Source organism: Apodemus sylvaticus, chromosome 10 (genome assembly GCF_947179515.1).
Source record: "Apodemus sylvaticus chromosome 10, mApoSyl1.1, whole genome shotgun sequence".
NCBI classification, from domain to species: domain Eukaryota; kingdom Metazoa; phylum Chordata; class Mammalia; order Rodentia; family Muridae; genus Apodemus; species Apodemus sylvaticus.
The window spans coordinates 74309471-74321401 of record NC_067481.1 but is presented as its reverse complement, the minus strand read 5'-3'; positions in this window follow the sequence as shown (position 1 = coordinate 74321401).

Sequence of the window (11931 nt, the reverse complement as noted above, 5' to 3'; positions counted from 1 at the left end):
TGGGGTGAAGCTCCTGCTGTGGCCCAGGGAAGGGACAGGCTGAAAGACAGGCTTCAGGGTGGAGCCTGGAGAAGAGTGAAACAGGCTGGAGGAGGGAACTGTGTGTGTGTGTGTGTGTGTGTGTTGTGGGGGGGGATGTCCAGGTATGTGTATGCTCCCAGGTGGTGTGTGTGTGTGTGTGTGTGTGTGTCCAGGATCACCAGGCAACCACATGGATCAGCAGGCATTCCAGCAGGCAACAGGGCCCAAGCTGAGCTAAAGGTCCAGGGTCAGACTAGTGTTTTGAGGTTGTCATTCTTGGTGCATACTGGGTGTCAGGCTGGTGGGCCATGCCATGTCATCTTGGTGCTAGGAATCCATCAATTTATGGGGTCCAGGGAGTTACACACTATTCTTGGTCTGGTCTGGCCAATCCACTCTCCTGTTTTCCCTCATCTGATTTTAAAATATCCATGTTTCCCTAGCCACTTAATTACCCTTAGAGCGACAAGCGTATAGTTTGGTTCTAGTCCCAGAAGCCATCCTTTTAATAAGTCTGTGTGGCATGGTCTGCTTCTGACAGATGGTGAAGTTGTGGGTCCATCCAGGGGCTCCAGTCATCTTTGAGTGGACATTGTAGCCTGAATGGTGCCCCCCTCTTTGTGACTACTCTTTTGCATCAATAGCAGCCCCTCTGTGACTTTTTCAATTTCCTGAAGTCAACACTACAAACGCCATTTCTGCCGTATTCTAGTTTAACTATTAACACTTCTTGACCACACCAGACTTCAATCCCTCCCTCTGCCAGCCCAGATCCCTTCCACTGATAAGACACCTCACCTGTAAGTGAAGCTCTCTCTCTCATCTTTTCTGATCTTTACCTTCTCAGGTTTGTTCTACAACAAACCAATCCCCATCACCATTAAACCTCCCTAGTTTTCTTTTCTCCTAACATCCCTTCTCCCTAAACAGAGCCAAAAACCATCTGTAAAATAGCATCTCCTACAGCACAGCCTGAAAAAGCACAGTTTTATACATGATGGAGTGAGTTAGAGAAGGGCCTAGTCTGACCTCAGCATCCTCACCTTGTGAGACCAAAGATTCCTCACCTTGTAATCTGTAGCCCCTGTTTTTCTCCATCATGACCCATGGAGGGCGTGGTAACTTTGGTTGTATATTCAGCACTGTGAATGAGAGGAAGCCGCTTGCTCCAGAAGTAGCAGTTGGGGAATTTGGCTTTTCGAGACCCATCCTGGTCATGCCTGGATTAAGGGCATTAACAGCTTTGCACAGGAGTTTGTTCCATAACCACCCTGGCCAGGAAGGGCTGTGCTGCTCTGTGGAATCAAAGGCCCATTTATTTCTCAATGAAGAATAGAAATAACTAGAAAGAGGCATCTGGGAGCTGAACAGATGGCTCAGTGGTTAATAGCTTGCTGCTCTTTTAAAAGACCTGAGTTTGGTTCCTAGTATCCTTGTTTGGCTGCTTACTGCCTGTAACTCCAGCTCCAGGGGAGTCTATTCTCTCTTCTGGCCTCTGAGGGAACATGCACCTACCTACTCACACACACATACACAGGAATAGAAATAAAATGGAAAAATAAACAGCACACATGGAACAAATAGAAATATTTGGCTTCCATCAAGCAGTCTAAAATGGATTTGGGTTTCTAACCATGCAGGATTTGACAGTATCTATGCATATATTCGTCCATGAATCCATCCATGTATGTATACATATACCCTCCTATTCCCTCACCTGTTTATGCTTTATTAAAAGCTTTTTATGCTTTTTAAAAAAATTTATTTATTTATTTTGTTTATAAGTACATTGTGGCTGTCTTCAGACACACCAGAAGAGGGCATTGGATCCCTTGTGAGCCACCATGTGGTTTCTGGGAATTGAACTCAGGACCTCTGAAAGAGCAGTCAGTGCTCTTAACCACTGAGCCATCTCTCCAGCCCCTGCTTTGTTGTCTTCTAATCGATCCATATCTGTTTTCTACCCATTTGGCTATCCTGTGACTATGAGACCTGTTCTCCATCAGTCATTCTGACTCCTTTTGGTATCATTATACAGGATGTGGATTTATGAACTCCTCATAATCTTTTCATGTAATTTAAAAGCATTTATTTTTTAAAAAAGATTTATTTCATGTATATGAGTACACTGTAGCTGTCTTCAGACACACCAGAAGAGGGAGGGCATCAGATCTCATTACAGATGGTTGTGAGCCACCATGTGGTTGCTGGGATTTGAACTCAGAACCTCCGGAAGAGCAGTCAGTGAGTGCTCTTAACTGCTGACCATCTCTCCAGTCCCCAAAGAGTTTCTTTTTTTTTTTTTCTTTTTTAAATTTTTTATTTCTGGGTGCTGGAGAGATGGCTCAGTGGTTAAGAGCTCTGACTGCTCATCCAGAGGTCCTGAGTTCAATTCTCAGCAACCACATGGTGGCTCACAGCCATCTGTTTCAGGATCTGATGCCCTCTTCTGGTGTGTCTGAAGACAGCAACAGTGTACTCATATGAGTAAAATAAATCTTAAAAAACAAACAAACAAACAAACAAAAAAACCTTTAAAAAAATTTTTTTTTTATTTCTTGGTTTTTCAAGACAGGGTTTCTCTGTGTAGCCCTGGCTGTCCTGGAACTCACTCTGTAGACCAGGCTGGCCTCGAACTCAGAAATCTGCCTGCCTCTGCATTCCAAGTGATTAAAGGTGCACACCACCACTGCGTGGCAGGCATTGTTTATTTATTTATTTGAGAAAGGATCTCCCGGTGTAGCCCTGGCTACCCTAGAGTTCAGGCTGGTCTTGATCTCACAGAGCTCTTCCTGCCTTCATCTCTCAGGGCTGGGATGATTAAAGTGCACTACCACCAGAGAGCTCATTTTTATTTATGTGTAGCTGTGCATGTGCATGAGTTTATGTATACCACATATGTGCAGTGCCCTGAGAGGCCAGAGGGTGTTGGATCTCCTGGAACTGGAGTTATAGGTATTTATAGGTAATCTGATGTTGGTGCTGGGAACAGAACCCAGGTTCTCTGGAAGAGCACCAAGTACTTCTAATAGAGGAGACATCTCTCCAGCTCTTTCTTACTATTCCTAAAGACTTCAAACTAATTGCTTGCACAGGCTCTGCCTGCTATACCAGTTTTAGCACGACTGGCTGACTTTAAAAATATATACATATTTAGCTGGGTGTAATGGCACATACCTTTAATCCCTGAACTCAAGAGGCAGAGGCAGAGGCAGGTGGAGTGAATTCCAGGACAGTTAGGGCTACACAATGAAACCCTGTCTCAGCCCATGCCCAAATTATCTCTGTCTATTGTCTGTCTGTCTGTCAATCTATCTATCTATCTATCTATCTATCTATCTATCTATCTATCTATCTATCTATCTATGTGTACGTTTGTCTGTGTTCTTTTATGTGTGTGCAGGTGCCCTCAGTGGCCATAACAGGCTGTCAGATCCCCCAAAACTGGAATTGTAAGTGACTGAGTCAACATACAGGTGCTGGCGACTGAACTCAGGTCCTCTGGAAGAGCAGCAGGTGTTCTCAACCACTGAGCCATCTCTCCAGTCCTAGGACTGTTTTTGTTTTGTTTAAACATCACCAAGTTCAGTTCCACACACGTTTCCAGGGAGATTTTTCTAGTCATCCTTACACGTGCACTTCTCCCGACCTGCCTTCTCTTTGCCACCAGCTTGGCTTACCTCACACTTCCTGATACTGTCTAGCTGAATTTGTCTGCGCCTCTGCCTGCTCCTCAGATGCAGCTCAGAGGGATGCTTGTCGGTTGTGTTTTCCTCTGTATCCCCAGAACATACTCCAAATGTTTGTGAGTTTAAACAGTGACATTTATTCCATGCACTACAGCAAAGCTGCCTCAGGTTAGTGGAGGACCTGCACACTCCTCCACGCTTGGCGGCCAGCGCCTCGGGTTAGTGGAGGACCTGCACACTCCTCCACGCTTGGCAGCCAGCGCCTCCACTCTGTTGACCTTTCTCGTCTCTGTAAGAAGATGGGGACAGGAAGGACTGTGTTGCTGTTCACTTCATGTAGTGGCTCAGGAGGCAGTCCAACTCCTGGGCACCTTCTTCCTTATCCCCCAGTTTAGCCTTTGTGCTGAAGCTGTTGGAGGAGAGAGAAAAAAATACACACAGTGGGGTTGGGGCTGTGGCTGTGGCGGGGTCTGGGGCTGTGGCGGGACAGGGGCTCCCTTGGCAGAATGCTTATGTAGCATCCACAAAGCTTGATCTCTAATACCTCCCAAGACTTGGGCTGGTGGCCTCAGACTCCAGCAGACCTGAGCACGGCACACTAGCTCCCCCAGGGCTTTTACCTCTTACTGTTTTCCCCATTCCCTCTGCCCTTTGCTCAGCTGTTAGACTGCACCCCTAAAGCTCGCCTCCAAGGTCCGTTCCCTTGTTTGGCCACTTCCTCCCCTGAGGCTAATCACAAACATGAAGCTATCAGAGCACTGAAGTCTAGCAATCCAAAGCCCCCCCCACCCCCACCCTAATTAAAATGCCTGGTCAAAACAAATCAAGTCATTCTAACTTGGGGTTTCCCTTTTCTCCTTTATAGCATGCAATCCCCCTATGGGCTGCCTCTGTGTTTTCTCTGCCCAGAGGCAGTCCTTTGTCCCTCTCAGGCAAAGATCCCCCTTTCCTCCCCCTTGTTCTTTCCCCCTCTCCCTCACCTTGGTCTCCTGCCTTTGTCTCTTAGTCCCTGCTGTTTGCTCCCCTGGGGCAAATGAATCTCCTTTGTGTTGAGAGCTTGGTCTTGGGTCTCCCAGTGCCTGTGATCCCAGGACTGAGGTGGTGGAAGCACCTCAGAAGTTCACGGTCATCCTAAACTATGAGGTGATGTCGAGGACAGCCTCGACTGAGTGAGATCTTTGCAAAAACAATAACAAACAAAAACCAAAACCAAAACACCCCCAAACACAACACAAGATCCCCCTCACCCCTCCAAAAAAAAACCCCAAACCAAAAATACTTCAAACAAAACCGACCAAACAACCCTGCAAGCACACACACACAGCATGTTGGACTTGCAGTACAGGAGGTTCAGGACTGAGGCTTGCCTGGGACTGGAATTGGAGAGAAAACTGATGAGCAGGTCAAAGGGCAGGATGAAGAATAGTCCTCCTTTTCTGGTCCATGGCTGCTTTTCAGACAGGAAAGGAAGTCCCACCACAACTGCTTATCCTTCTACCCACCCCAAGTGGTCATCTTTCTAATCTCTAAGTAGTTATCCCCCTACCCACCCTAAATGGTTATCGTTCTACCCTCTCTCCAAGTGGTTATTCTCTTACCTCTACTCCAAGTGGGTATTCTCCTGTCCCAGCCTCCCATGAGCTGAAAATACAGGCATTTGCCACCAGACCTGGTACTGGTACTGGTTTTTGAGTTCGGTTTTAGTTAGCTTTGTACTACAGTGGCACAATAATTTAATAATCAATTTGATACAGGAAAAGGTTTATCTTGACAAAATTGAGATTATAATATAATGAGATCATTTCCCCCTTCTTGTTTCTTCTTCTAGGCCCTCCCATATGTGATGTGTTTATAAAACATAAAGAGGTATAAGATATGTTCTATGAGAATATAGTGAGGTATGAGGGGAAGGGGGGAGCCTCAGAGGGTCCATGCCAAGGCATCCCTTCCCCCTGAGGGACCAGCTATAGGACGGTAGAATAGTTTATTCAGGGCATGGGGAGGGGAGTTAAGAGGGTAGTAGAGGCAGAGAAAGGCAGAGAGAGAGAGTAGAGGAGTAGAGTCCGGCCATGACCACGTTGTGGGGGGGGATGGGGAGAGGGGGAGAAAGAGGGCAAGAGAGGGAGGAGGGGGCAAGCAGCCCCTTTTATAGTAGACCAAGCCTGTTGCCAGGAAACTGGGGTGGAACATACTTGGCTGTTGCCAGGTAACTGTGGGGTGGAGTTTAGACATAATGTTCACAATATGCCCCTCCTTTCTCTCTTTCAAAGTCATGGTCTCTTTTTTCATTAATTGTTGTTATATGCATATATGATTATGTATACCCAGAGTCCTAAATATATAGATGCCACCTGCTCAGTCTGTATAATGTTATGTGTGTGTGTGTTTTTAGGGATTATCATTTGGTGTTGGATAAGCAATGGATGTTTCCCCAGAAATCCTCTGGGGAAAGAGGATTTCTCTCACTCCCAGCATTCCCTTTGTTGCCCATGGTCCTTTGTGAAGGGTTGAGGCCTTGTGGGCTTTCTCCCTTCCACTGTAGGCTGCTATTGTTGACTGACAGGGTTTTAGTCCACTGACTCTTAGTCTTGCTGCTTTGGGCCTGTGGTGAGGCAGCACAGCATGGCAGGCTGTGTGTGTGTGTGTGTGTGTGTGCAGCGTGTGCGGTTTGATTCTGTTAGCTATATTTTATTCTATACTTATGATCGTGCTCTGGAAGAAAGCAAGTACTCTTGCTCTGGACTGCAGAGCTACCTCTCCAGGTCCCATAGCAATAATTTTAAAGTAAAAAAAAAAAAAGGTTAAGTGTCAAAAATGTAACAATGGAAATAAAAGACACAATAGATAGGGTAGGAAATAGGAGAGAGAGAGAGAGAGAGAGAGGGAGGGAGAGAGAGAGAGGAAGAGAGGGGGAGGGAGAGGGAGAGAGAGAGGGAGAGAGAGGGAGGGAGAGGGAGAGAAAGAGGAAGAGGGAGAGAGAGAGGAAGAGAGAGGGAGGGAGAGGGAGAGAGAAGGAGAGAGGGGGGAGGGAGGGAGAGAATGCTGAAGAAAGAAGCAGCAAAGGACACAGAGGACAGGCAGACAACTTGATGATAAAAGCTAAAGAACAGACTTGCTGGAGAGACAGCTCAGAGGTTAAGAGCCTTGCAGACAATGCAGACAATCCCAGGACCCACAGGGTGGGTGACTCACACCCATCTGTAACTCCAGTTCCGTGAAATCTTATGCCTTCGTTCTCCTGGCTTCCACAGACGTGCGTGGTGAATAAACACACGTGCAGGCAAAAACACATTCAAAACACAACCTTCTGTAATCCCAGCACTTGGGAGGCAGAGGCAGGCGGATTTTTGAGTTTGAGACCATCCTGGTCTACAGAGTGAGCTCCAGGACAGCCAGGACTCCACAGAGAAACCCCATCTCAAAAAAACCAAAAACCCAAAAAACAAAAACAAAACCAAAAAAACCAAAAAACCCAAAAACAAACCAAAAACAACAACAACAAAAAAAACAAAACAAAAAAACAACCAACCAACCAACCAAACAAACAGAAAAACCCCCACAGCCTTTAAAAAAATAAGACAGAAATTTAGAAAATACAATTATAAAAATCCCAAGTTCAGATCCATAGCACAGTGTAAAAAGCTTGGTATAGCTACATGTGTCTGCAGTTCTAGATTTTCCTGGCCAGCCAGGCTAACCAAAATGGCAAGCTCTAGATTCAGTGAAGGGACCTTGACTCAAAAAAAAAAAAAAAAAAAGTCCCTTACAACAGGTAGTTTAGGAGCAAGACTGACCTCAGAGTTTTGAGGCAGCAAAGGAGAACAGAAAGCGAGTGCCCTAGATTCCTTTTGCTCCAATGATAGAATAGCCTGACACCCCTCCCCCATGCCAATCTTGAAGGAATAAGGAACTATTTCAGAAACACAGGTCTGCTTAGTGCTCTCTGCTAGCATTCCCTGCTCTTACACAGAACAGGGCCAAACCCAGGGAATGGTGCTGCTTACTTTCAGTCTGGCTCTACCTATCTCAATTAAAGCAATCAAGACTGGTGCCCCATAGGCATGCCCAGAGGCCAACCGGATCCAGACAACTGCTCATTGGAGATTTCCTTCCCAGGGTGTCTCCTTGACAATTGAGCGAGTAAATTTCTCAGTGTTGTGAGCCTGGAGATACAGCTCTCCGGGCAAACGCTCATTCACACATGTGCATGTCATTAAATACCACTCACAGGAGGCAGCTCTTCAGATGTTTGCTCACACAATGACTCACACTGGAAACAAGTCTAGTTTCCTATGACTCAAAATCCAGAAGCAGTAAGAGCAACAATGGATACACTTCATTACACACAAAGTAAAACGTGGGGGCTGGAGAGGCGGCTCAGCAGCTTCTAACTGCATTTTCTGCAGAGGACCAAAGTTCAGTCACTAGCACCCACGTGGGCTAGCTCACAACCACCTGTAACTCCAGCTCCAGGGGATCTGACGCCCCCTTCTGTCTTCCTTAGGCACTGCATGCATGTGGTACTTACCTATGCATGGGCACTCTTCAACCACAGATGATGTGCACGGAATCTCTACGCTCTATGCCTGAGGGTTGCCTTTTATCTAGTGAATTTTCAGCTGGTGTACAAAATAATAGGGCTCATTAAGACATTTTTCTTTCTTTCCTTCTTTCTTTCTTTCTTTCTTTCTTTCTTTCTTTCTTTCTTTTGTTCTTTCTTTCTGTTTTTTTTGGATTTGTCTTTTTCGAGACAGGGTTTCTCTGTATAGCCTTGGCTGTCCTGGAACTCACTCTGTAGACCAGGCTGACCTTAAACTCAGAAATTCGTCTGTCTCTGCCTTCCAAGTACTGGGATTAAAGGCGAGCGCCACCACCACCTGGCGTTATGACATTTTCTTACGTACGCATATCTAACCTCTCTCTTCCCTTCTCCCCAGTCCTGTGTTCCTCTTCATCCTCCCAAATAGTCCTCCTTCCATGTTGAGCACACATACTTACACACATATGCATGCATGAACACACATGTACACAGCTCAGATTCTGTATATGAGAGAAAACATGGTTTATTAGGCAGCTGGAGTCTTTTTTTATTTACTTCATCACTTATGGGGACTCTGGTTCCATCCATCTTCCTGCAAATGACATAATTTCCAGGCTGGCCTAGAACTCAGTTCTTAGTTCAGGCTGGGGGCAATCGTCGTGCCTGTTTCCCAATTGCTGAAATTACAGGAGTGAGTCACCAGGTCCAGCTTAAAAAAAAACATTATTATATATATATATATATATATATATATGGATTTTGGTGGCATTTGTCTGAATAGCACTTACATGCCTGGTATTCACAGGGGCTAGAAGTGGGGGTCAGATTCCCTGGAATCGGAGCTATCGACAGTTGTTAGCCACTCTGCGGGGATGGGAAGACGTTCATTTGATAAAGACAGCTGCTGTGCAGGAACAAGGCCTGAGTTCAGATTCCCCGCACATCTCTGCCTTCACCGTTGGGGGGATGTGGAGGAAGAAGACAGAAAAGCAAGGACCCTGGAACTCACTGGCCAGCTGAGTCAACCCGAGTGTCAGGGTTCCTGGGACCTCATCTCAAAATATATAAGCAACATATGCACATCACACACACACACACACACACACACACACACACACAACACACACACACACACACACTCACAGACACAGACACAGACACAGAGAAAGATATATATATAGAGGCAGACAGACAGAGAGAGACACACACAGATAGAGAGGGAGAGAGAGAAAGAGAATGAGAGAGTCCAGAGTAAGAAACAACACACACACACACACACACACACACACACACCCCGGGCAATGGTGGCACACGACTTTAATCCCAACACTTGGAAAGCAGGCAGATTTCTGAGTTCAAGGCCAGCCTGAACTATAGAGTGAGTTCCAGGACAGCCAGGGCTATACAGAGAAACCCTGTCTCAAAAAAAAAAACAAAAAACAAAAAACAAAAAACAAAAACAAACAAACAAACAAAAAAACCAAACACACACACACACACACACACACACACACAATCCACTTTGTATTTATTGAGTTTGGGATATCTAACACTTTATTGGGGTGTTCACTAGGCGATTGGCTACTTGAGTCTAGAGCAGTGGCACTCAAGCCGTGGGTCAAGGGACCCTTTTACAGGAGTCACCTAAGATCATGGGAAAACACAGATATTTACATTACGATTTATAACAGTAGCAAAATCACAGTTACAAAGTAGCAACAACAATTATTTTATGTTCGGAGGTTATCACAACAGGAAGAACTGTGTTAAAGGGTCCCAGCATTAGGAAGGCTGAGAAACATTCACTGGTCTAGACTGGTTTAGACTCTAGGAAGATCTAGAAATGTGGACGTTAGTAGTGTACAGACAGTATTTAAAGTACAAACCTGGGCAAGTAACTATATGAAGTTGGGGCAGATTTGGGCCCCTGCCTTGGTAACAAACAGCCCCCAAATCTGTGGTTAGACTTAAAAAAAATTTTTTTTTGGAGATGATCTTATTATGTAGCCCAGGCTGACCTGGAACTTGCGATCCTCCTGCCTCCGCTTGCCAAGTGCTGGGATTTCAGGCGTGCGCCACCACACCTGGCACTGCACTTTGTTTCTTGCTCCTGTGAAGCCTGCTGCGGGCCTGGGCTTCTTCCCAGCCCATCTGTCTCTCATAGCATGACTCAGCCATCCAGCTGCTTTGGTTTTTGGTCACATGTCTCAATGTGAAGATCTTTTCAAATAGCTGTAGCCGGAGAAAAGGCAGCTGGAGAGTCGTGTGCCAGGCGGTGCTGGGAAATGACCTGTCTCTTCTGTTCACAGCTCCTGGGCCAGAACTAGTCGCAGATGCCTTTCCACTTGCTGGCAAAGGGAGAGGATAGACAGAGGAGCCAAGAGAACAAGGAAAAGTGGGTGGGCAAAGAGGGAAAGGAGGCCACGGAGAAGGAGAGCCGGCACTGTGGACAGGGGAATAGAGGCCTGCTAAGGGAGGGGTGGAGGGAGAGAACCAGGAGAGATCACAGAACCCAGGGAGGGAGTCACCAGGGCGGGCAGGAATCCAGCCTCAATCCCAGGGCTTAGGAGGCTGAGGCTGGAGGACTGAGACATGGAGGCCCGCCTGTGCTGCCTGCTGAGACCCTGGATCCCGCCCACCTCCCCCCCCATACACAAAGAAGAGGAAACAAGGAAAGTGAGCCGACTGAGGCCTAGCAGGCAGAAACAACCTGAGATCTTGATTAAAACCATTTCCCAGAGCCACATGCAAAAACCAAGCAAACAGAAGCCTGTTTGGAGCAGGCTTAAGTGAGATGGTGGGACGTGGGGAGGAATAAGAGATGAATAGAGCCAGACAGCTGGCAGGGGAGGCGAGCCTGGGTGCTCTGTTTGTTCTCTTCAGCCAGGGCGGGCAGCAGCATCTTCATATGCTAGAGAAGGCCAGTAATGAGGAAAGCTGAGGGTGGTGGAGGGGGGATGCTGGAGGGGGGGGATGCTGAGGATGGACAGCACGGTGGATAGGTGGGGGTGTGGCTGTAGGCACAGCCAGGATTTCCCCCCCACACACACACCTTGAAAAGCAGAGGGAAGGCAGAGCGGGTGGTAAGGACTCTAAGAGACCCCCCTCCCCCACACCTCCTGCTCCCAGGAACACATTCATATTGTTTTTTATTCAGAAACTTCCTTGCTTGTTTGCATTCTGTTAATTCATGTTGTGCTGGAGATTAACCCAGGCTGTCATGCTTGCTAGACAGGTACCCTACCACCGAGCTACAGTTCCTTGCCCTACACATGTTTTTTTTTTTTTTTTTTTATTTTTTATTTTTTTTATCTCAGAGAAGTTTAATAGTATTTTAATGTTACCTGGTGACATTAATACTATGAAATTACATTTATATTTGAGGTCACAGTTAGCACTAATATGTCAATTACACTAGCATCTCGTGTTATTCTTTTTACAACACAAGTACAAAATCATTAAGTTTCTTGCTGGTCAGAAGACTCAACTTGGAATCCCAAATCTAGTACTTATTCACTGGAGACACCTGGAAAATGGAGGCAAGGGCTATGCTATGAAGTTGCTGGAGGAAGAGCGTTGGAGAGGAGTGGATGTCTTCTGAGGACTTCAGCCTGTTTGTCAGTCTCCGGGTGGATTAATGCACACTTTGTGAAAGACCAAAAGGATTCAGTGAGGAGAGGG